At 41.8% G+C, this 21,915-nt stretch overlaps 1 protein-coding gene across 2 annotated transcripts in view; it reads left to right on the top strand.

The window, feature by feature from the left end:
- Window positions 1-252: 252 nt before the first annotated feature.
- Window positions 253-21,915, top strand: part of AGTR1 (angiotensin II receptor type 1) — a 44,900-nt gene continuing 23,237 nt past the window's right edge. For both annotated transcript variants that reach the window (XM_039488835.1, XM_039488834.1), the window contains exon 1: window positions 253-512. The gene's annotated coding sequence lies outside the window, so the exon portion shown is untranslated. The remainder of the gene's footprint in view (window positions 513-21,915) is intronic.

Here is a 21,915-nt window from a genome sequence, read left to right as displayed (position 1 = left end):
AATGGAAAGGTAGAAAGACAAGCCCCGTGTGAAGAGGCAGACAACGCAGCCCTGCCCGGCTCTGGATGCAAGCTGCACCCGGCGGGGGAGGGGGTCAAGCGGCAGCAACCGGAGGAGAGGAAGGGGGCTGATGAATTCGGGGGAGTCTCTAGGCTCCACTCATGCGTGGGGGGAAGTGGGAGGGGCAGAGGTCACAGGGGGTCTCCCGGGAGGGAGAGGAACCGGGGGAGTGAGAGACGAGAGGGACCCGGCTGCGCAGCAACGCCTCTTGCTATAAATCTTGGGGGTCCGAGCCGCAAAGGGATACAAGCGCGTGGCAGGGGACAGGCTAGCGGCGGCGGCTGCTCCTAGCAGAGGGCGGGGGGAAGATCCGGAGGAGCCTGGCTCGCCCAGGGCTGAGCTGCTCGCCCCAGCCAGCGCGCACAGAGCCCGGGCGGGACCTCCCGGCTTTGCCATTGCACCGCCAGCTCGCCACGCGGGGCGCGCACCAGCCTGCAAGTTCCTGCTGCCTTGTAAGTTTTTTCAGCGGGGACTTCATGCATAGACTGTACTGAGGGCGGCGGGGCGCGTGCACTTTAGCAGCACCGAGGAGGGGGCAGTAATTCTAAGTCTGTCAGGACTTCAGGTAGTAACAGCCCTTGTGGTTTTCCTTTCTCTCCCCACATCAGGGCCATCTGCCACTCAAGCACTGCGGGGGCTCCTTTATAGACATCAGTGAAAAGTTTAAGGCTTTTTGCATTTGCTTTATGAGAGCACTACACTATTCTGCATTGTGTCGTGGTTCAGTTGCTTTTAAAGTTAATTGATAGGACAGAATTGCAGGAAAATAAGTTTACAGTATATTTGAGGGAGTTAATTCGTATTTGTTGGGCATTGGATTTTCCCTTGCAAGGTGTTTTTGTTTCATTTTCATCAGAGGAGTATTGGTTCAGATTATTTTAATTTACTCTTATTTTCACAGGAAAAAAATGTCCAGTTGCCTAATGAAAAAATGTATCCATGGTTTCCAATCTGTTACATAGTTTTATGATAATTTTATACTTTGTTTATATAAAGTTGGAAGTGGAATCCCTTTTCCCTTGCCAAAATGCAATCATCTACAAGCAGACCCCAGCATGAAGATAGTACAGTTGCATCAAGGCCAATTTATTGAAACCATGCCACATACTTATCTTTATTTTGTAGATAGCTAGATAGGTCCAGCTTGCAAACTCACAGCCATGTCATGTGGATGCTCTCTAATGTCTTGTCAACAGTTCCAAGACAGAGTAAAGATGCCACTTACCAAAAGTGATGGAACTTAGAGCAGTGAACCCTCTGATTCAGGAGATTATTCAGGCTATTCATAACAGACCATATGGAGTCCTGGTGTAACTCCATTAAAGGCACCAGAGATGACAATGGTGCAATCTCTTCTATTTACTTTTATTACAAATCCAGACTGAACATTCTAAAGGGTTGGAAATGCAGCTTTCGCTATCTAATGTCAGATATTGGTTTGGTCTAGATTCTGTAACTTTCTCTCTGCATAACCAAATTTCATTCCACGTTTTCTGAACGTGTGGAGAAAAATATAGCAACAGGAGGTTTCCATATTTTAACATTTAATATTTAAGTGACTGCAGACCTTAAATGTATGAGGTACAATGCTTGTAAAAATCTATGATATGTTATTTACAGAGACATGCATCCTGGAATATCTCAAGATCTGAGCAAACCCATTGGTGCCAGCAAAGTAACTGGATAAATCACCAATTGGTTCACAGTATTTACAAGTAATCAACTTGCAGAGTCAAATTATGCTTTGTTACACCTGTGCAACTCTTCTGAAATTAATAGAGAATTAATTGGAATGAATGGCAGGATTCAAACCATAACAGTTTGCAATTCATTTTGAATTTCCATGGGTATTGGAGTGTAACCCTATTGTATTTTAAAAACCAATTGTCATAACATGGGGAAGTTCAGTAAATAAACTTGGTGAACCTGTAATTGCTGGAAGTAATGAAACCTCTCCAAATTCAGTCTGTATATTCTTGATGGTAAATCACCACTCCCTTTAACATAGCTGTGTGAACACAACAATGCTGTGGATTAGAATTAAAGTCAATAGGATCTGCCTGAATAAGAGGGGTTGAATATGGCCTAAAGCAGGTAATTAATGTGGTGATGTTAAAGTGCTCTGGCAGCAGCATTTTATGGTTAGACAAACCTTTCACACTCTTGATTAGGGTGATCCTTTTTGTTTTACTGACATCATAATCTTTTAAAACAATCTTTTACTGGTATAATTCTCCAGCTGGAAATGAGCATTTGTTGTATATTTTTCATCTCTACAAACCCTGAACCACATTCTCACAGCAATGTTAAGTCAGGAATACGTCCCTTGAGTACTTCCTGATGTACTTGCTAAGAGTATTGCTAAGAGTGGGAAGCTAATTTACCTCTTTACTGCTTGTTGTACGGGGAACAATGTTCATCTTGAGATTTGAAAATAGTGGGCACAATTGTTGTGCATTTTGTTGACTGAAATTGAGTTAATTCCTGATTTACACCAGAGAAAGGGAAAAGAGAATTGGGCCCGTTGTTCTGAGGGGGGGTGGCATGTCCTATCTTCTAGCCTGGCAACAGCCCTTGGCAATTTGCACATGCCATACCAACCCATGGTAATAGGAAGTTATCTGTTTCTATGGCAATCATGACAGGCAGAGGTGTTAGTACCACATTGCAGAAAGGAGGAACATGGTGTCTTGTCAGGTTACATCACCACTCTAGATATTGTTAATTAATCTCCCAATGTAAGACAAAAAAGTAGTTCAATTTCTACATTTTATCTGTGAACTAATAATAATGTCTGCCTGGTAGCTTCCTTTTTGCCACTATTGTAAGTGTGTAAAAGAAAGAGGCAGAGAGACAGATTGTGGAAGTAGAGTCCAATATACACTTTAATTACACCGTTGAAATATTGTACTGTATTTGCAGACCTAAAGGTGATTTTTTTCCCCCTCTTGAAGTCTACAGTGTAACTGATGTATGAAACTCTCTTCTTGGGCTAGATAATCTATTCTTTTAAAGTGCTGATCTACTATGAGAACTGACTGAAATTGGCATCATGGTGTTACATATTTATTGCCTCTCAACAACTTCCAGATAAAATCTGTTTAGTTAAAAGCTAGTTTTGAAGGCTACCAGCCATCAAAACTCAGCCTGGGATCTGAAAGTCAAATGGATTTTTTTTTTTCTGGCTCATGGATTAACACCACTAGAGTCTCCTTAATCTGAATTTAATTAACAATTCTGCTGATAATGCATGAGTCAGAATCGATTCCATTTCAGTCTCCTGGTGCTGTATGGGATCCCCAGAGCTATCAAGTGTAAGAGGTAGGAAATATTTATTTTACTCAGTAAATTAAGCGGATATTGTGAATACATAAAGGGAGCTGCTCTCTGGAGCAGAAAATGTTCACAGTGTATTAATATTCAGAGTAGAATGATACTTTAAATTCTTGACAATTTCATTTCAGATGGTGGGAAAGCACTGCATTTATTTGGGCCCACTGCATAAGTTTTCTGTACTGTAATCATTTTTAAGTACCATATTTTGTAATGAAATAAATATTTAAAAATCAAATCTCTTATTTCAGTATTACCAATCTCTCTGACAATCCCCTGTGCTTCTGTACCATCGGTCACATTAACTACACAAATATGGGAATGTCATTGTTTAAAAAAAATGATATAAATTACAAGCTCCAGTCACAGAGCACCAATTAAACAACTCTCACTAGTGAGAAAGGAGAGCCTCATGTATGGATACTAGACCAAACATTCACAGTCATGCATTCAAGTACTAACTAACCCTCCATTTTCTTCAGGACATTTCTGGAACATATTTTTCCCATGTGGAAATAAAGCAGCCAAACTCCTTGCCAGCACAAAGCTCCTCTGTCATGATCGGTATTCTCCTGCAGTGCTCAGACTGCAACCACCTCCCAGTATGACCCCAACGAGATGCCAAGCAGTACAAGGAGAATAAGAAACTGCTCTCAACTATAATTCCTCACATTTTACAGCATCTGAGCTGTTATGTAAAACCTATAGTGCTTTCTGAATTTTAGACACACTGCTATGTGCCTAACAATTCCATCTCCTTCTCTTCCCCAGTGAACTTCATAAAGGATCGATTCCTGTCCATGGTTTCATATGTCCAACTCCTATTGAACATAGTAGAAGCTGCAGGCATATAACAAAGTTACTAAACAGGGCATCATTTTAATTTCCTGTTCCCGCTTATGACTTTAACATACTTCCACACTCCACAAGGTGTAGAGCAAGGTATCGGATCAGGGCAAGCTTTTGTTAGACACATTTTCTTTCAGTTTAAATGACATCAACAGATTTACCCCCCCCCAATATCATTTCCATTTACATGTACCACTTACAGAGCAGACACTCTGAAAACACCACTACCTAAAAGAGCATGAGTGTAAAAGTATCTCGCACCACACTATCTTTCTCATCCAATACAGCTGTGCACTCTTCAGTCAAATATTCAGTAGCAAATCAGAGCTTCTAAAGAAAAATTAAAAGTAGACAAAGATACATAAAAATGCTCATGCTTCTTTCCTTTCTTTGTAGGTACCTGATCTGAAATATTGAACACCTTTCTCTAATCCCTATTGTTCTGCTGCTTCTAACTTTTGTACTTTGCAAAATATATTTTGGCAAAAAAATAGTATTTGATAAAGGTGCTTAGCCCATGTCTTCAAAATAATGCAGATTCTTCTTAGTGTGAACACTTTGGGGGACTCAGTGGATAATAAGAATACTTTAGACACCATAAAATATATAGTTCCTGGTACTTTGTTTTGGACCTTTTTTAGCCAGCAGTCTTGGGAGGTTGTTTTTACTATAAATCATAGCAACTGTGATTGCTCGCAACAAAAATGCCTATGAAACTAAATGGTTAGTTTAATCATTTACAGACTTATCTTTTAGATAAATGATGGACCAAGCTAAAATGACTTTGGGCTTTCAAGTGAATCATAACTAAAAGTGGAAAACAGGATGGTCAACAAGGTGTGATCTTTCTATTCACTTTTGTGCCGCCTCCTCAAACTATTACAGGTTTACTCTCCTAATCACCTCTTGCAATCTTCATTCCATATGGTATCTGTGAGATAGCAGAACTATCCTGGTATGACATGTATCAACTGTGTACAAATATTGGCTAGCATGCTTGTTTATCATTTGTGGTGTTATCTGGTATCATTATTCCTTAGCACGTCTCCTGTAGGGTAGAAAAGGAGTAACAATTGAAGACAACCTCACATCAATAAAACAAGGCACCAGTTAGTGGCATGATTGTGGGAGAGAGAAAAATCAAACAGCAGCAGAAGGCAGCACTGGCAATATCTGAAGAAATGTGCTAAAGTCAGGCACCCTAAGATATAGGGTGACAAGGTGGAACGTGAAGGGAAGATGCTCTCGTTGGTGCCTTTTAGGAAATAACTGTTAGATACAAGGCCACAGAAATAATGTATATTACCAGTGTCTGATTATAGACTCCCTTGAGGGGAGACTTCCTGATAGAAAAGTGAGGGTGGGTACCTCTACTCCCCTGCTCCTTACCTCTCAGAACATACACATTTCCCAGTGGCTGAAAGATTGCTGGCTAATGACACCACAGTGCTTAGACACCACTGTGATGGGTGCAGTATGAGACCCCAAATAGAACAGATTTCTCACTCCACTTTAACCTTGCCCAAAACGTAGAGGTGTATACTGAATGGAGTACTGTGCCTCAGCATTTCTACCTCAGACAGACCTATGTAGAGCTGGGGAAACATTCCTGGAAACTTCTGCATAACAACTTTCCTTTCATGTTGGCAGGCTTAGGCAAGGAAAAAAGAACATTTTCTAGTGAAGTCAGATAAAATGTTTTTCTATTGGCACTATCCTCCAGCTGGCCCTCGTTCTAGTTTTGCTCTCTCCTGGCAAGCTTGTCTTCTTGAAAGATGAGCAATCACCCTGAACATTGTTGCCTAAATAACATACATACCATGTAATCTACCTTTATAAGGGCTAACAACCTTTTCTCCTGAAGTTCCCCTTTCTCTTTCGCTCTATCCTTGAATTTATCTCCCCATTATTCTTCCACTTGTCTCCTCCTTTTCTCCCTATCTCTTTCTCTCCTGAGGGGCTTCCTTTCCCACTATCCTCTCACCTATGCTCCTGTTACCTGAAGGGTTGAGGGTGGGTCTGCTGTCTCTGGCAGCTGTTCAATGTTCTCTCTGCTCTGAGTTTTCAGTTACAGCCCCTCATGTAAGCATAAGAGGAGCTGGACGCAGAGAGGCAAGTTCCTCTACAAGGTCCTGGAGTGGAGAGAGAACAAGAGAGAGTCTCCTACCCTCCATTCCCTAGCAGCAGTTACCCACAACAGCGCCTGGTTCCTCTCTCCTACTGAATACATTGTATTTTCTATACCCATGCTCCTGCTCCATTTAGCTGCATGCACTGAGTGGGTATCAACAGGTATTTTAGAAGTGCTATTCTATTCCTGCACGGAGGTGCACCTCTCCACTATTAACTATTTTTCCATGTCATTTACTCCTATTCTTTGCTTTCTTTGTCTTAATCAGTTTTAACCCATGACAAGTGTGATGGATTGGACCCCCTTTTTGGGGTGCCAACGGATGTGCTGGGGTCCCACTAAGCTCACCTGTCCTACCAGCCTGGGTTTCCCCTACTCTGTGATAGGCTTTCAAGTCCCTTTCCAGCACACACACAGACAAGAACACACCCAGCTGTAGAATCTCACAGAGTCTGAGATTAGCTCTCTTTGGGAGGGCTCAGCTAGGGGAATGCCCAGCTTTCCAGTGCACACACCCTCTCGAGTGTAGACCCAAAATTATATTGTCTTGCTCTGTACAGAGATCTACATAGTGTAAGCTCATAAAAATCATCCCCTCCCTCAATGTGGAGGGAGATATGCACATCTTCAAAGATCCAGTGTCTTTCCTAATGGCTCATCTAGGCCAATTGCATACTGTCTGGTGGGCGTTTCCCAGATGTAACCACAGTTGTAATTGTTACATAATCAATATTCCTAACTTCAGATACAGAAGTGATACATGTATACGAATAGGATAATCATATTCAGTAAAACATAGCCTTTCCAATGATACCTTACATGACGCATCTTGCATAAAACATCTTAGTTATATCATATTAATATAACTATTTCTGTGAAGAATATGGGGTGTAGCATCACAACAAGATTCATCTCTAACCCAGTTACCAAATTTTCTTAAAAGCGCCTTATAAGAGAACTTTTTTAAAAAAGTTAACTAAATATCTTCATACTCTTCTTTAACAAAATAGTGGATAATGTTTCTATCATACAGTTAGTATCAATTTTCTCTACTATTTTCCCTGGTACCAAAGTAAAGCTCACTGGAACATAATTGCTGGGATTGCTATTAGAACTTTCTGGTGGGGACAGCCCTGGACCTCTGTGAGGGCTGGAGAAATGAACACAGGACAGGGAGTCAGGAGGGCCTGAATTCTAATCCTGGCTCTGTCACTTACTCTCTGTATGATCCAAGACAAGTTTTCTTCTTCTTCAACTTCAGTAAAATGGGAATAACAACATTTATCCACCAGTCTTACAGGGATGTTGTGATGAGTGATTTCATAGAAATGTAGGGCTTGAAGGGACCTTGAGAAGGTGGCAGGACCAAGTCAACCTAGACCATCACCGACAGGTGTTTGTCCAACCTGTTCTTTAAAACCTCCAGTTATGGGGATTCCATGAACTCCTTTGGAAGCCTATTCCACAGCTTAACTGTCCTCATAGTTGGAAAGTTTTTTCCTAATATCTAATCTAAACCTCTCTTGCTGCAGATTAAGGCCATTGCTTCTTGTCCTACCTTCAACGGACATGGAGAACAATTGATCACCATCCTTGTTATAACAGCCCTTAATATCTTTGAAGACTTATGAGGTCCCCCCGTCAGTCTTCTTTTCTCAAGACTAAACATGCACAGGTTTTTTTTAACCTTTCCTCATAGGTCAGGGTTTCTAAACCTTTTCTCATTTTTGTTGCTTTGCTCTGGACTCTCTCCAATTTGTCCACATATGTCCTAAAATGTGGCACCCAGAACTAGACCTAATACTTCATGTGAGGCCTCACCAGTGCTGAGTAGAGAAAGACAATTAGCTCCCATGTCTTACATGCACCATTCCTGTTAATACACCCCAGAATGATAAGCAATGAGAGGCACAAAGTAAAAGAAGCAGTGAGAGGCAAAAAGGCATCCTTTAAAAAGTGGAAGTTAAATCCTAGTGAGGAAAATATAAAGGAGCATAAACTCGGGCAAATGAAGTGTAAAAATATAATTAGGAAGGCCAAAAAACAATTTGAAGAACAGCTACCCAAAGACTCAATAGTAATAGCAAAAAAAAAATGTAAGTACATCAGAAGCAGGAAGCCTGCTAAGCAACCAGTAGCGCCACTGAATAATCGAGGTGCTAAAGGAGCACTCAAGGACGATAAGGCCATTGCGGAGAAACTAAATTCTTTGCATCAGTCTTCACATCTGAGGATGTGAGGGAGATTCCCAAACCTGAGCCATTCTTTAGATGACAAATCTGAGGAACTGTCCCAGATTGAGGTGTCATTAGAGGGGGTTTTGGAACAAATTGATAAACTAAACAGTAATAGGTCACTAGGACCAGATGGTATTCACCCAAGAGTTCTGAAGGAACTCAAATGTGAAATTGAAGAACTACTAACTGTAGTCTGTAACCTATCATTTAAATCTGCTTTTGTACCAAATGACTGTAGGATAGCTAATGTGACGTCAATTTTTTAAAAAGGGCTCCAGAGGTAGGAATAAATGGTTATTTTTCAGAATGGAGAGAGGTAAATAGTGGTGTCCTCCAGGGTCGGTACTGGGACCAGTCCTATTCAACATCTTCATAAATCATCTGGAAAAAGGGGTAAACAGTGAGGTGGCAAAGTTTGCAGATGATACAAAATGACTCAAGATACTTAAGTGCCAGGCAAACTGCAAAGAGCTACAAAAAGATCTCTCAAAATTGGGTGATGGGGCAACAAAATGGCAGATGAAATTCAATGTTGATAAATGCAAAGTAATGCACATTGGAAAACATAATCCCAACTATACATATAAAATGATAGAGTCTAAATTAGCTGTTACCACTCAAGAAAGAGATCTTGGAATCACAGTGGATAATTCTCTGAAAACATTAACTCAATGTGCAATGGCAGTCAAAAAAGCGAACAGAATGTTGTGAATCATTAAGAAAGGGATAGATAAGACAGAAAAATCGTATCACCTCTATATAAATCCATTATATGCCCAAATCTTGAATACTGTGTGCAGATGTGGTCTCCCCATCTCAAAAAAGATCTATCGGAATTGAAAAAGGTTCATAAAAGGGCAACGAAAATTATTAACGGCTTCCATATGAGGAGCAATTAATAAAACTGGGATTTTTCAGCTTGGAAAAGAGATGACTAAGGGGAGATATGATTGAGGTCTATAAAATCATGACAGGTGTGGACAAAATAAACAAGGAAGTGTTATTTACTCCCCATAACACAAGAACTAGAGGTCACTAAATGAAATTAATAGGCAGCAGGTTTAAAACAAACAAAAGGAAGTATTTTTTCACAAAACTCACAATCAGTCTTTGCCAGAGGATGTTGTGAAGGCCAAGACTATAACAGGGTTCAAAAAAGAACTAGATAAGCTCATGGAGGATAGGTCCATCAATGGCTATTAGCCAGGATGGGCAGAAATGGTGTCCCTAGCCTGTTTGCCAGAAGTTGGGAATAGGTGACAGGGGATGGATCACTTGATGATTATGTGCTCTGTTCATTCCCTCTGGGGCACCTGGCATTGGCCACTGTCAGAAGACAGGATACTGGACTAGATCGACATTTGCTCTGACCCAGTATAGCCGTTCTTACATTCTTTTGTTAGCCTTTTTTGCAACTGCATCACATTGACTCGTATTCATTTTGTAATCCACCATAACCTCTAGATCCTTTTCAGCAGTACTACTACCAAGCCAGTTATTTCCCATTTTGTAGTTGTGAATTTGAGTTTTCCTTCCTAAATGAAACACTTTTCATTTGTCTTTATTGAATTTCAACTTATTGAATTAGATCAGTTCTCCAATTTATTAAGGAAGTTTGAATTCTAATTCTGTCCTCCAAAGTTATTACAAACCCTCCCAGTTGGCCAGTTTGGTATCATCTGCAATTTTTATAAGCATACTCTCCACTTCATTATCCAAGTCATTTATGAAAATATTGAAAAGTACTGGACCCTGTGGGGCCCCACTAAATATGCCCTCCCAGTTTCACAGTCAACCACTGATAATGACTCTTGGAGTATGGTCTTTCAACCAATTGTGCACGCACCCTAGTTTGCTTATGAGAATGCAATGTGCAACTGTATCAAAAGCCTAACTATAATCAAGACATATCACAACTATTGCTCCCCCACATCCACTCAGCCAGTAACCCTGTCAAAGATGGAAAATAGCATTGATTTCTCAAGAACAAATCATGCCAAACCAACCTGACTATTGCTCATTATCCTATTATCCTCCAGGTACTTACAAATTGATTGTTTAATAATTTGTTCAGATATCTTTCAAGGTATCACAGTTAGGCTGACTGGTCTATATTTCCCTGGGTCCTCTTTGTTCCCCTTTTCAAAGCTAGGTACTATGTTTTCTTCCAATGGGACCTTATCTACCAGTTCTCTGAGTTTGTTAAAGTCTGCTTTTTAAAAAATCTGTTGTCCTTAGTCTGCTGCTCTTACTCTTTTCTTTCCTTAGAATCATGATATCCATCATTTCGTGATCACTTTCACCCAAATTGTCTTTCACCTTCAGAATCCCTAATGACATTTGTTAATGTCTGTACTGTGCTTAGTCACCCTGGATAGTTGTCTGAAAACATCTGTTCAATGTGCAGCAGCAGTTCAGAGAGTTAACAGAATGTTAGGAACCATTAGAAAGGAGATAGAAAAATATCAAAATGCCACTGTCTTATCTATCTAAATTCAAGGTAAGCCCACACCTTGAATATTGTGTGCAGTTCTGGTAGCCCCATCTCAAAAAAGATAGATTAGATTAGAAAATCTACAGAGAAGGGCAACAAAAATTATTAGGGATATAGTACAGCTTCCATATGAGGAAAGATTAAAAAGGCTTTGACTGGTCAGCTTAGAAAACAGATGACTGAGGGGTAATATAAGAGAGGTCTACAAATTCATGGATAGTCTGGTTAAAGTGAAAAAGGAAGTATTATTTACCCCGTCACATAACAGAAGAACCAGTAACCAGCCAATGAAGTGAATAGGCAGCAGGTTTAAAACAAATACAAGGAAGTACTCCTTCACACAGTCAACCTGTGGAGCTTGTTGCCAGGGGATGTTGTGAAGGCCAAACTGTATAACTGGGTTAAAAAAAAAGAATTAGATGAATTCATGGAGGATAGGTCCATCAGTGGCTATTAGCCAAAATGGTCAGGGATACCACACCATGCGCTGGGTGTCCCTAAACTTCTGAGGGTATGTCTACACTACGGGATTATTCCGATTTTACAGAAACCGGTTTTTTAAAACATTGTATAAAGTCGAGTGCACGCGGCCACACTAAGCACATTAATTCGGCGGTGTGCGTCTGTGTACCGAGGCTAGCGTCGATTTCCGGAGCGTTGCACTGTGGGTAGCTATCCCGTAACTATCCCATAGTTCCCCCAGTCTCCCCCGCCCATTGGAATTCTGGGTTGATGCATGATGGGGCAAAAACAGTGTTGCGGGTGATTCTGGGTAAATGTCGTCACTCAATCCTTCCTCCGTGAAAGCAACGGCAGACAATCATTTCGCACCCTTTTTCCCTGGATTGCCTTGGCAGACACCATAGCATGGCAACCATGGAGCCTGTTTTGCCTTTTGTCACTGTCACCATATGTGTACTGGATGCTGCTGACAGACACGGTACTGCAGTGCTACACAGCAGCATTCATTTGCCTTTGCAAGGTAGCAGAGACGGTTACCATCCCTATTGCACTGTCTGCCATTGTAAATTGGCGATGGTTATCAGTCATTTTGCACCGTTTGCAATTGGAAATTTGCGATGATGGTTATCAAACCTTTTGTACCGTCTGCTGCTGTCATAGGTGCTCCCGGCAGGCCTCGCTGAGGTCGGCCGGGGACGCAGGGACAAAAATGGGAATGAGTCCCCGGGTCATTCCCTTCTTTATGTTTTGTCTAAAAATAGAGTCAGTCCTGCCTAGAATATGGGGCAAGTGTACTAGAGAACCAGAGAGCACAGCTGCTCCAGGTCAGAGCCCCAGAGATCCCGCAGAAATGATGAGCTGCATGCCATTCTAGGGGGTGCCCCTGCAACAACCCCACCCGTTGCTTCCCTCCTCCCCCAACCCTCCTGGGCTACCGTGGCAGTGTCCCCCCCATTTGTGTGATGAAGTAATAAAGAATGCAGGAATAAGAAACACTGAGTTTTTAGTGAGATAAAATGAGGGGGAGGCAGCCTGCAGCTGCTATGATAGTCCAGGCAGGACATTAAAGGGTGGAGGGGAGAGGAGCGCAGCCTCCCGCTGCTATGATAGTCCAGGGAGTACAGAATCTTCTTTAGACATGAAAGGGGCGGGGCTGATGGAGCTCAGCCTCCAGCTGCTATGATGAGGATGGTTACCAAGCCTTTTGTACCATCTGCAGGGAATGACCGGGAGTCATTCCCATTTTTACCCAGGCGCCCCCGGCCGACCTCATCAAGGCCAGCCAGGAGCACTCACGGGCTGATGATGACGATGGCTACCAGTCATTTTGCACCATCTCCCACCGGGAAGGGGATGCTGGTGTTCAGCGCTGCAGCACCCCGTCTACCAGCAGCATGCAGTAGACATAGGGTGACATTGAAAAAAGGCGAGAAACGATTTTTTTCCCTTTTCTTTCTGGGGGGGGGGGAGAGAAGGGTGTAAATTGACGACATACACCCTGAAACACCCGGGAAAATGTTTTTGACCCTTCAGGCATTGGGAGCTCAGCCAAGAATGAAAATGCTTTTCGGAGACTGCGGGGACTGTGGGATAGCTGGAGTCCTCAGTTTCCCCTCCCTCCCTCCATGAGCATCCATGGGCATCCAAGAATCATGAGCATTTGATTCTTTGGCTTTCCGTTACGCTTCTCACGCAGCACTGTGCTGAGTCCCTGCTGTGGCCTCTGTCTATCATAGCCTGGAGATTTTTTCAAATGCTTTGTCATTTCGTCTTCTGTAACGGAGCTCTGATAGAACAGATTTGTCTCCCCATACAGCGATCAGATCCAGTATCTCCCGTACGGTCCATGCTGGAGCTCTTTTTGGATTTGGGACTGCATCGCCACCCGTGCTGATCAGAGCTCCACGCTGGGCAACAGGAAATGAAATTCAAAAGTTCACTTGGCTTTTCCTGTCTACCTGGCCAGTGCATCCGAGTTCAGATTGCTTTCCAGAGCAGTCACAATGGTGCACTGTGGGATACCGCCCGGAGGCCAATACCGTCGAATTGCGGCCACACTAACCCTAATCCGACATGGCAATACCGATTTCAGTGCTGCTCCCTTCATCGGGGAGGAGTACAGAAATCGATTTAAAGAGCCCTTTATATCGATATAAAGGGCTTCGTTGTGTGGACGGGTGCAGGGTTAATTCGGTTTAACGCTGCTAAATTCGGTTTAAATGCGTAGTGTAGACCAGGCCTGAGTGCCAGAAGCTTGAACTAGATGACAGGAGATGGATCACTCCATAAATTGCCCTCTTCTGTTCATTCCCTCTGAAGCATCTGGCACCAACCACTGTCAGAAGACAAGATACTGAGCTAGATGGACCATTGGTCTGACTGAGTGTGGCCATTCTTATGTGCTTCGAATTCAGTATATAAAGTGCTACCTAAAATGCTAAGTATTATTGTCAGCTTCCAACCTTTGCTGTAAATGTTTTGATAATCTATTATATATTAAAGTCCAGATTCTACCTCCCTTACTCAGGTGAAGCAAGATCTGGCCCATAGATGTTGAAATGATGTATTGTATTACAATGGCAGACTACAAGGTTTTTTTTAATAGTGCAGCTGCTCCATTCTTCACTACTTTCAGATCTCCTTTGGAGTACTGGCGATGAGGGTGACCAGATGTCCCGGATTTTATAGGGATAATCCCGATATTCCGGGCTTTGTCTTAAATAGGTGTCTATTACCCCCACCCCCATCCTGATTTTTCACAGTTGCTATCTGCTCACCCTACTGGCGATTCATTACAATTGAAGAATATTTAATTTTTAAAGTGGAAGATGCTTGAGGCCCCACAGAAAATAAAGTACAATGGCAATCTATTTAATTTCTCAGATTGTTCCATCATCTCTATTTTTGGTAATTTTCTCTCTCTATACATGGATAAAAGTGGCAGAATTTGGTTCTTCATCCTCTTTGATTGTCGGCTTAGCTCTGTAGTGGTCCCATTGACTTGCCCAAAATTACCAACATACCTGTATTTAAAGATTTCTTATTATTTGTCTATATCTTTAGCAATTTGTTCTTCAAATATCCACCTAACCTTCTTAGGACCCAACCCTGCATTCAAAATTAGATAGAAGTTTTCTGTTAGTAGGGACTGCAGGATTGGGCCCTCTATATTTTCCGCATCATATTTGCTAATGCTTATGTTCCTGCTAGACTCACTTGGGCTGGGCTGCATTACTGTGGTGGGGTGGGGTTGTTTGTTGTTTTTTGTCTGTTTTTGCCATTTAACCATACCATTTTACCTTCTCACCTATGGTTTCCTTCTGAGACTATAATGACTATGACTAGTGCTGATTCTGTGGCTTTTAATCTTTTAACTTTTTTCCTTCAGGCTGTTTCTAACATCCTCCCCTTCTTTAAAGTCTCCTTTCCTGAAGCATAGTGTCTTAGGATGTTGCCCCTGCTGTGAGGATGTCTAACTTAATTACACAAGGGTCACCCAGTGGCTCAGTCACACTTGCATCCTATAACTACTCCTGTTACTGAAGACTAAATCAAAACAACATATTGAAAACATGTATCTCTGAGTTATAAGAGCACAAGTTGTTTTTTTTTGGGGGGGGGGCATAAGCAGCTATTTTTGTGCATCTGAACTTAAACTGTGTTTTTACTTTCAGACTTAAACAGTAAGACAAACATTACTTGTTCAGTTTGAAGCCTTAACTTTAACCTCATTGGTACCAAATAGGAATATTCTTATGTATTATACCAAATCATAGTCAGTAAATCCTATATTTAGTAGATGGGAGAAACCCTCTCTTTCTAAGTATGATGTATAATAACTACTTTTTACAGCTGATTAGTTGGTCATATAGGCTCTTTACATTGGCTAAAAAGTGGGGAGATTTTAATTTTCAGGGGGATGGTGCCTGGGTGCAGTATGCCAACATGAAGTTACTTTGTTTCTCTTCCCAGTTTGTGTGTGGAGGCGGGTTAGTTTTGGTTTTATTTTGGTGAGGTTACTCCTAGTTGCAAATGAAGATGCATTATGTGCTATAATGTTGTTATCTGAAAAGTTTCAGTGGAAAATCTATTATCCTGGAGCAATCAAATTATATTTGTCCAGCAGGTGAATACTAGTAACACCTTAGTTCCAAGAATAAAAGATTCTCTCTCCCTCCCTCCCTGCAGGACAGGTTGGTTTTTAAGACATCAGGGCTCTAGCAGTGTATTGTTGAAACACTGCTCATACCTGGTGACTTTGAGAAAGCCACATGGAAAGGTGGCCTTGCCAAGGACTAACGTGGTAGAAATACCACACCTCAACATCAGGAATGAGCAACAAAGGTAGAATGTAGGTGCAGATTCTCAAAGGCATGTATGTCAGTCAAGCACCATATCTTTGAAAGTCTCTCTCTAAACCATGGGGCTCTGCACACCAAATGTAAGCACTGTTGCTCCTGTTACCAGAAAGGAACTAAAGTCTACTTTATAGCCATGATGCTGTCAAATGTTGATGTGCCAAGGACACGCCATCTAGAGAGGCCCAACCGTTCCCCATTTGCAATACAATGCAGAAGGGTCTATTTTATTCTATCCAGGTTCTTACACCACCCTCATCACCAGAGTACATAAGTATATTCTAATAATGCATTAAGTAATGTAACTAGCATCTGTTACGTATGGTTCATCTTTCTCATGCTCTTCCCCGGGGTAAAAGTGTGTGTTCAGTGCATGTTATTTAATTATATGTACACTATGCTGTGTGCCTTATATCAGCAAGCTCAAAGTTGCACACCTTTTGCTGTGAATGGAAAGTGGAGAGGTTTGAGAGCCTGAGTTCATGTGGGAGTTTATTCTTGTCTGGGACTGGCCCCAAGGACTCTATCTCCTGCACAGACAAGCTTTACCCTGGCTGTGAATAGCTGCATTGTGCCTAAAGGATGAAATTATCAACCACAATCCTAATCCCAGAGCTTTAGTCAAACTTGTACGTGTTCTGGGCCTATAGAGTGTCTCAAAGTTAAGGACCAAGACCTTGAACTTGATTTTGCATTCCCTGGGAAGCCAGCCTAAAGAGCAGAGGACAGGTGTAATGTGCTTGTGGTAGCCCCTGTTCCTTACAAAACATTGTCATATGTGGATGACCTGAGATCTAGCTAGGGAAAAACACCTTCTGCCTGTGCAGAGGGGGAGAAATGTGCAGCTGTGAGGGAGAAGGCCAAGGGCAGTATGGTCCTTGAATAAGCCAAGCTACTAGACAGGAGAGGGAAGGAAAGGCAAAAAGCAAAATTTGACAGCAAGTAGAGGAAGTCCCTGTAGTCTTTGCCCACAGATCCTTGAGCTCTTCAGAGTTTGCCAGTCACATCCCCTTCTTTCTTCATGCAGACAAAGGCTTCCCTATTGAAGCAAGAATGCTGCAGAAAATTTGAGGGCCAGCTTATAATATCACTTACACCATTTTCATAAGGGTGTAACTCCATTGATTTCACTGGAGTTACTCCTAATTCATAATGATATACATGAGATCAGAATCAGGCCCAAGAGTTTAATGCTTGGAGTTACAACAGGACTCTTCCTCTCCCACAAGTTTTTCCTGTGTGAGTGAATGACTTGGCCCAGAAGGTGATTATATCTTTGATCTCTCTTTCTGTGATGACTTGTTATCTCTGTCCATAGTAATAAGGATGCTAATGATGTTGGTCTCTTGCCTTATGCATATTACCTACATATTACAATGCTTTGGAATATTCTAATCCCCCAATTTTAGACTTCCTAAACCCTATTTTTGGTTAATTGTCAGGCACCCCTCATAAACTACCTATGTTCTTCTTGGAATTACTGTAAATCAAAAACGTGTGCCAAGTGTCTAAAGAGATTTACTTATAGGCTTTTCTACGGCATTCCTCACCATAATAAATGAGCACTTCAGAGACATTAATGAATTTGTCCTTACAACAGCCCTGGGAGGTAGAGAAGTATTATCCCCATTATACAGATGACAAATTGAGGCACAGAGAGATTAAATGACTTGCCCAAGCCAGGTGTCTTGAATCCTCTCGTATACCTTCCCAGCATATCATACTTCACTCCCCCCTTCCCCCATGTGACAGGCCTTTTTATGGCTTTTGCAAATGCAAGAGAATATGAAGGATAATTCTATGTTTTGTCAGCTTTTCCTTCTCTCTCCAGGCTGAGAAGGCGCATGGGCCCAGACTGAAGTGCATAAGACTTCAATCCAAATTTAATAGCCTTGATATGCTTCATGATTCAGAAACAGCTATCAGATATTTTCCTTAATCATCGACTCATCCATAGAAAACAAATGTTGAGGGTGGTAAACCTCCCCAGTGCAAGGGACAAGAGTCTCTAGAAGAAAAGTGAACTTTATAAAGACAATTACAAATCATTTCCCTGCAGACATTCTACTAGACTAGCACCGCTTTTCTGTGGAATAGGAATCTCTTACTCTTATAGGAATGACTCAGGCAGAAAGAGCTGTTAAACGAGATTTAAATTTCTGAACTAGAGTTAAAAATATAGACTTTTTTTAACTCTAGTTCAGAAATATATAGGAAATATTTGCACACTCTGTGCACTGGTAGGAAGCCCTTTATGTATATTTTCAGTCCCTTACATCCTGGAGAACCAGAATTATTTATTTCCATGAGCAAAGAAAGCCCAAGAGACTCTAATACTCATGGGCTCTGTGACGGGTTCCCCCAGGGGTGCCACCTGGAACTGAGCCCTGACCCACCAGCCTGGACTCCCTTTACAGTGTACTGCTGTGACCAGCCTGCACTTTCTCCAGCACATATACAGGAAGGGACACACCCAGTCAGGGCTGCCAAGAGCGGGTTTGGGCCCTGGTGAAAAAAATTTTTCGGGCCCCCCAGCAAGGGCGGACCAGCTAAACAGGGCCGATGAAGCCAGGCCCCAGGCCCCCTTCCAGACTGCCGGGCCCCAGTAATTTGTACCAGCTTTCCCTTGCCCCCACCCCACCCGTCGGCCCTGCACCCAGTTGCAATTACATGCAGATGCTGTGATCAGCCCTACATGGGAAGGCTCCAGCTAGGCAATTTCCCAGCTACTCAGGCATGCACCCCCACTGGAGTGTAAATCCAAAATTATACCATCTTGCTCTGCACAGGGAACTGTACAGCGCAAGCTCATGAAATTCGCCCCTCCTCACTGTGGAGAGGAATACGCAGTAGCTTTCTGCCCTGAGTTATGACTCCCACACACTGGTTTAAACAAAGTAAAAACAAATGGTGTTAACTACAAAAGATAGTTTTTAAGTGATTATAAGGGATAGCAAACAGATCAAAGCAGATTACCTAGCAAATAAACAAAAACACAAACTAAGCTTAATATACTACATAGATCAGATATGAATAGCAAATTCTCACCCTAAGTGATGGTGCCAGCAGGCTGCAGACTCCTAAGGGTCAAGCTGCACTTGCTTACAGCTTGGAATCCCCAGGTGTTCCATTCACAGGCTAAAAATCCTTTTGGCCTGGGTCCAGCACTTCCCCCAGGTCTGTCTTTGTTCCTCAGGTGTTTCCAGGAGTCTCTTCGGGTCAGGAGTCAGTGAAGAACCATGATGATGGCACTCCCCTGCCTTATACAGCTTTTGCATATGGCAGGAACCCTTTGTCTCAAAGCTTGATTCCCACGCCAGCCAGTGGAAAAATACTGATATCCCTGGATGGAGTCCAGCACCAGGTGACCTGGTCATGTGTCCCTGTAGTGTCACAGCAGCCACGACTTGGAGGCCGTCTGCAGCGTCCTCAGGAAGGCTCCCCAGGTGGGAGATAAGCTTCTTCTATGGCCTATTGTTCTCGAATGGCCCTTCCTCACCCAGCTTTTCAGAATTAAAGCATCTTGTCTAGTGGGTATTCCCCAAGTATAAACACATTTGAAATACAGATACATAGTCAGTATTCCTAACTTCAGACACAAAAATGATACATGAATACAAATAGGATAATCATATTCAGTAAAGCATAACCTTTTCAATGATATCTCACATGACCTATCTTGCCTAAAATACATCATAATTATGCCATACTCCTATCGTAATAATATCACGATGAAGAATATGGGATGCAGTGTCACAGGCTCAATTTTGCAATCCCTAATTTATGTGAAGAGTTCTTTCTCATGCAGAAATTCCCTTGGATTTCAACATGGATAAAGACTAAATATCTGAAAAATTACTTGGTGGATTGAGCCCAATGGGATTCCTTGTGTCACAACTGTGACCTACAATAAATTAAAACCAAAAGTGTATATAGGGGGGAAAAAATCAAAGGATGAAAGATTTCAGTCACAAAAGAGAGTTAAGTAGTACTTTGGAGATTATTAATCTTGGAACAGTCCTTAGTCCTGTGTAAAAGTAACTTCCACCAATATCATACAAACTGAAGTCTCAACATATGTTTGAAACTTCTACCGGATAGATGGTTTCATCTTTCCATTGTCTCTTCTTTGACAAATAATAAGGCTGTCACACAAGAGGATTCTCTATACCCAAAACAGTTTTTGGGTTCCTGTGCTTCAAACATTTTTCTCCTAGAACACTGTCCCTTTGCCAACCACACTAATTAGGAGTGTGCCTGCTCCCTGCCCTTTGTCCCCTTTCTATACTTAATATTGCCAGCCACAAGCATTCAAAAATTATGAGTCAGACTCAAAAAATCATCAACAGTCTTCGTGGAGAGAGGTAAATAGCAGGGTCCCCCAAGGATCTGTCCTGGGACTTGTGCTGTTCAACATATTCTTAAATGATTTGGAAAAAGCAGTAAACAGTGAGGTGGCCAAGTTTTCAGATAATATAAAATTACTTAAGATACTTTAATCCAAAGGTCACTGAGAAGAGTTACAAAGGGATCTCACAAAAGTGAATGACTGGGCAACAAAAGGGCAGATTAAATTCAGTTGATAATTGCAAAGTAATGCACACTGGAAAGCATAATCCCAACTATACATACAAAATGATGGGCTCTAAATTAGCTGTTACCAGTCAAGAAAGAGATCTTGGAGTCATAATGGACAGTTCTCTGAAAACATCTGCTCAATGGGCAGCAGCGGTTAAAAAAGTTAACAGATTGTTAGGAACCATTAGGACAGGGATAGATAATAAAATAGAAAGTGTCATAATGCCAGTATATAAATCCATGGTACCCCAACCCTTAAATACTGCGTGCGGGTCTGGTTGCCCCATCTCAAAAAAGATGTATTAGCTTTGGAACAAGTACAGAGAGGACAATAAAAATGATTAGGGGTATGGAACAGCTTCCGTATCAGAAGAGATTAAAAAGACTGGGACTGTTCAATTCAGAAAAGGCACAACTGAGTGATATGATAGAGGTCTATAAAATCATGAATGGTGTGGAGAAAGTGAATAAAGAAGTGTTATTTATCCTTTCACATAATGCAAGAACCAAGGGTCATCTAATGAAATTAATAGGCAGCAGGTTTAACACAAATATAAGGAAGTATTTCTTCACATAACACACCATCAAACTGTGGAACTTGTTGTTAGGGATGTTGTGAAGGCCATAAGTACAACTGGCTTCATAAAAGAATTAGATAAATTCATGTAAGATAGCCATTGATGTCTGTTGAAGAGGACAGTTGAAGCTCGTGAGAGGGGGGCTACAGAGGAGAAACTGATGGGGTGCAGCCACTGGAAGGGGCATTGGCCTGACCAAGCTAATCCCCAGAACCGCCAGGAGGCAGTGCCATCCAGCAGTAAGTAGAGTAACAGTGACAGGAATACTGATCGATCTTTCTTTCTGACCATTTTTTAAATGGCTCCTGAGTGTTAAACTTCACATGCAAATTCTATATCCACTTAATCTACCCTTTCAGCTCTCTCTTTTAGGTACTTATATGGTCCTCTTCACCATAGCATCTGGGTGCCTCCCAAGTATATAAAAATAGAAATAACAATAATAATCTCTCTCCCTCTCCTGCCTGTAGGAGAAATAGCTTGAGTAGTTTAGTGTTTGTGTGTAACTTATTGAAGGAAAGCTAAATCACAGGAATAGGTTATGTATATTGTTCTGAATGTAGTTACTTCCAAAGTCATCCTTATTTCTTGCAGAAGCAAATTCCATAATGTATATTCACCCTGTGAACATTCTGACTTTCACAGTCAAGATCTTTTCCTCGGTGATCAACACTTTCATTGTTCCAATGGAATTTAGCTGTCACAGCCATGGCGGGAGGAATATTTCTCAGGTAGTAAGGCCCAATCATGGGGAGGGCTTTGAATATCAGGGCAGAGATTTTAATTTGGACTCTCTCTGTTGAAGGGAGAACCAATGCAGTGATGCATTAGCTGT

The sequence above is a fragment of the Mauremys reevesii genome, linkage group 9 (assembly GCF_016161935.1).
Source record: "Mauremys reevesii isolate NIE-2019 linkage group 9, ASM1616193v1, whole genome shotgun sequence".
Classification (NCBI taxonomy): domain Eukaryota; kingdom Metazoa; phylum Chordata; order Testudines; family Geoemydidae; genus Mauremys; species Mauremys reevesii.
This window is presented reverse-complemented; position numbering and strand designations above follow the sequence as displayed.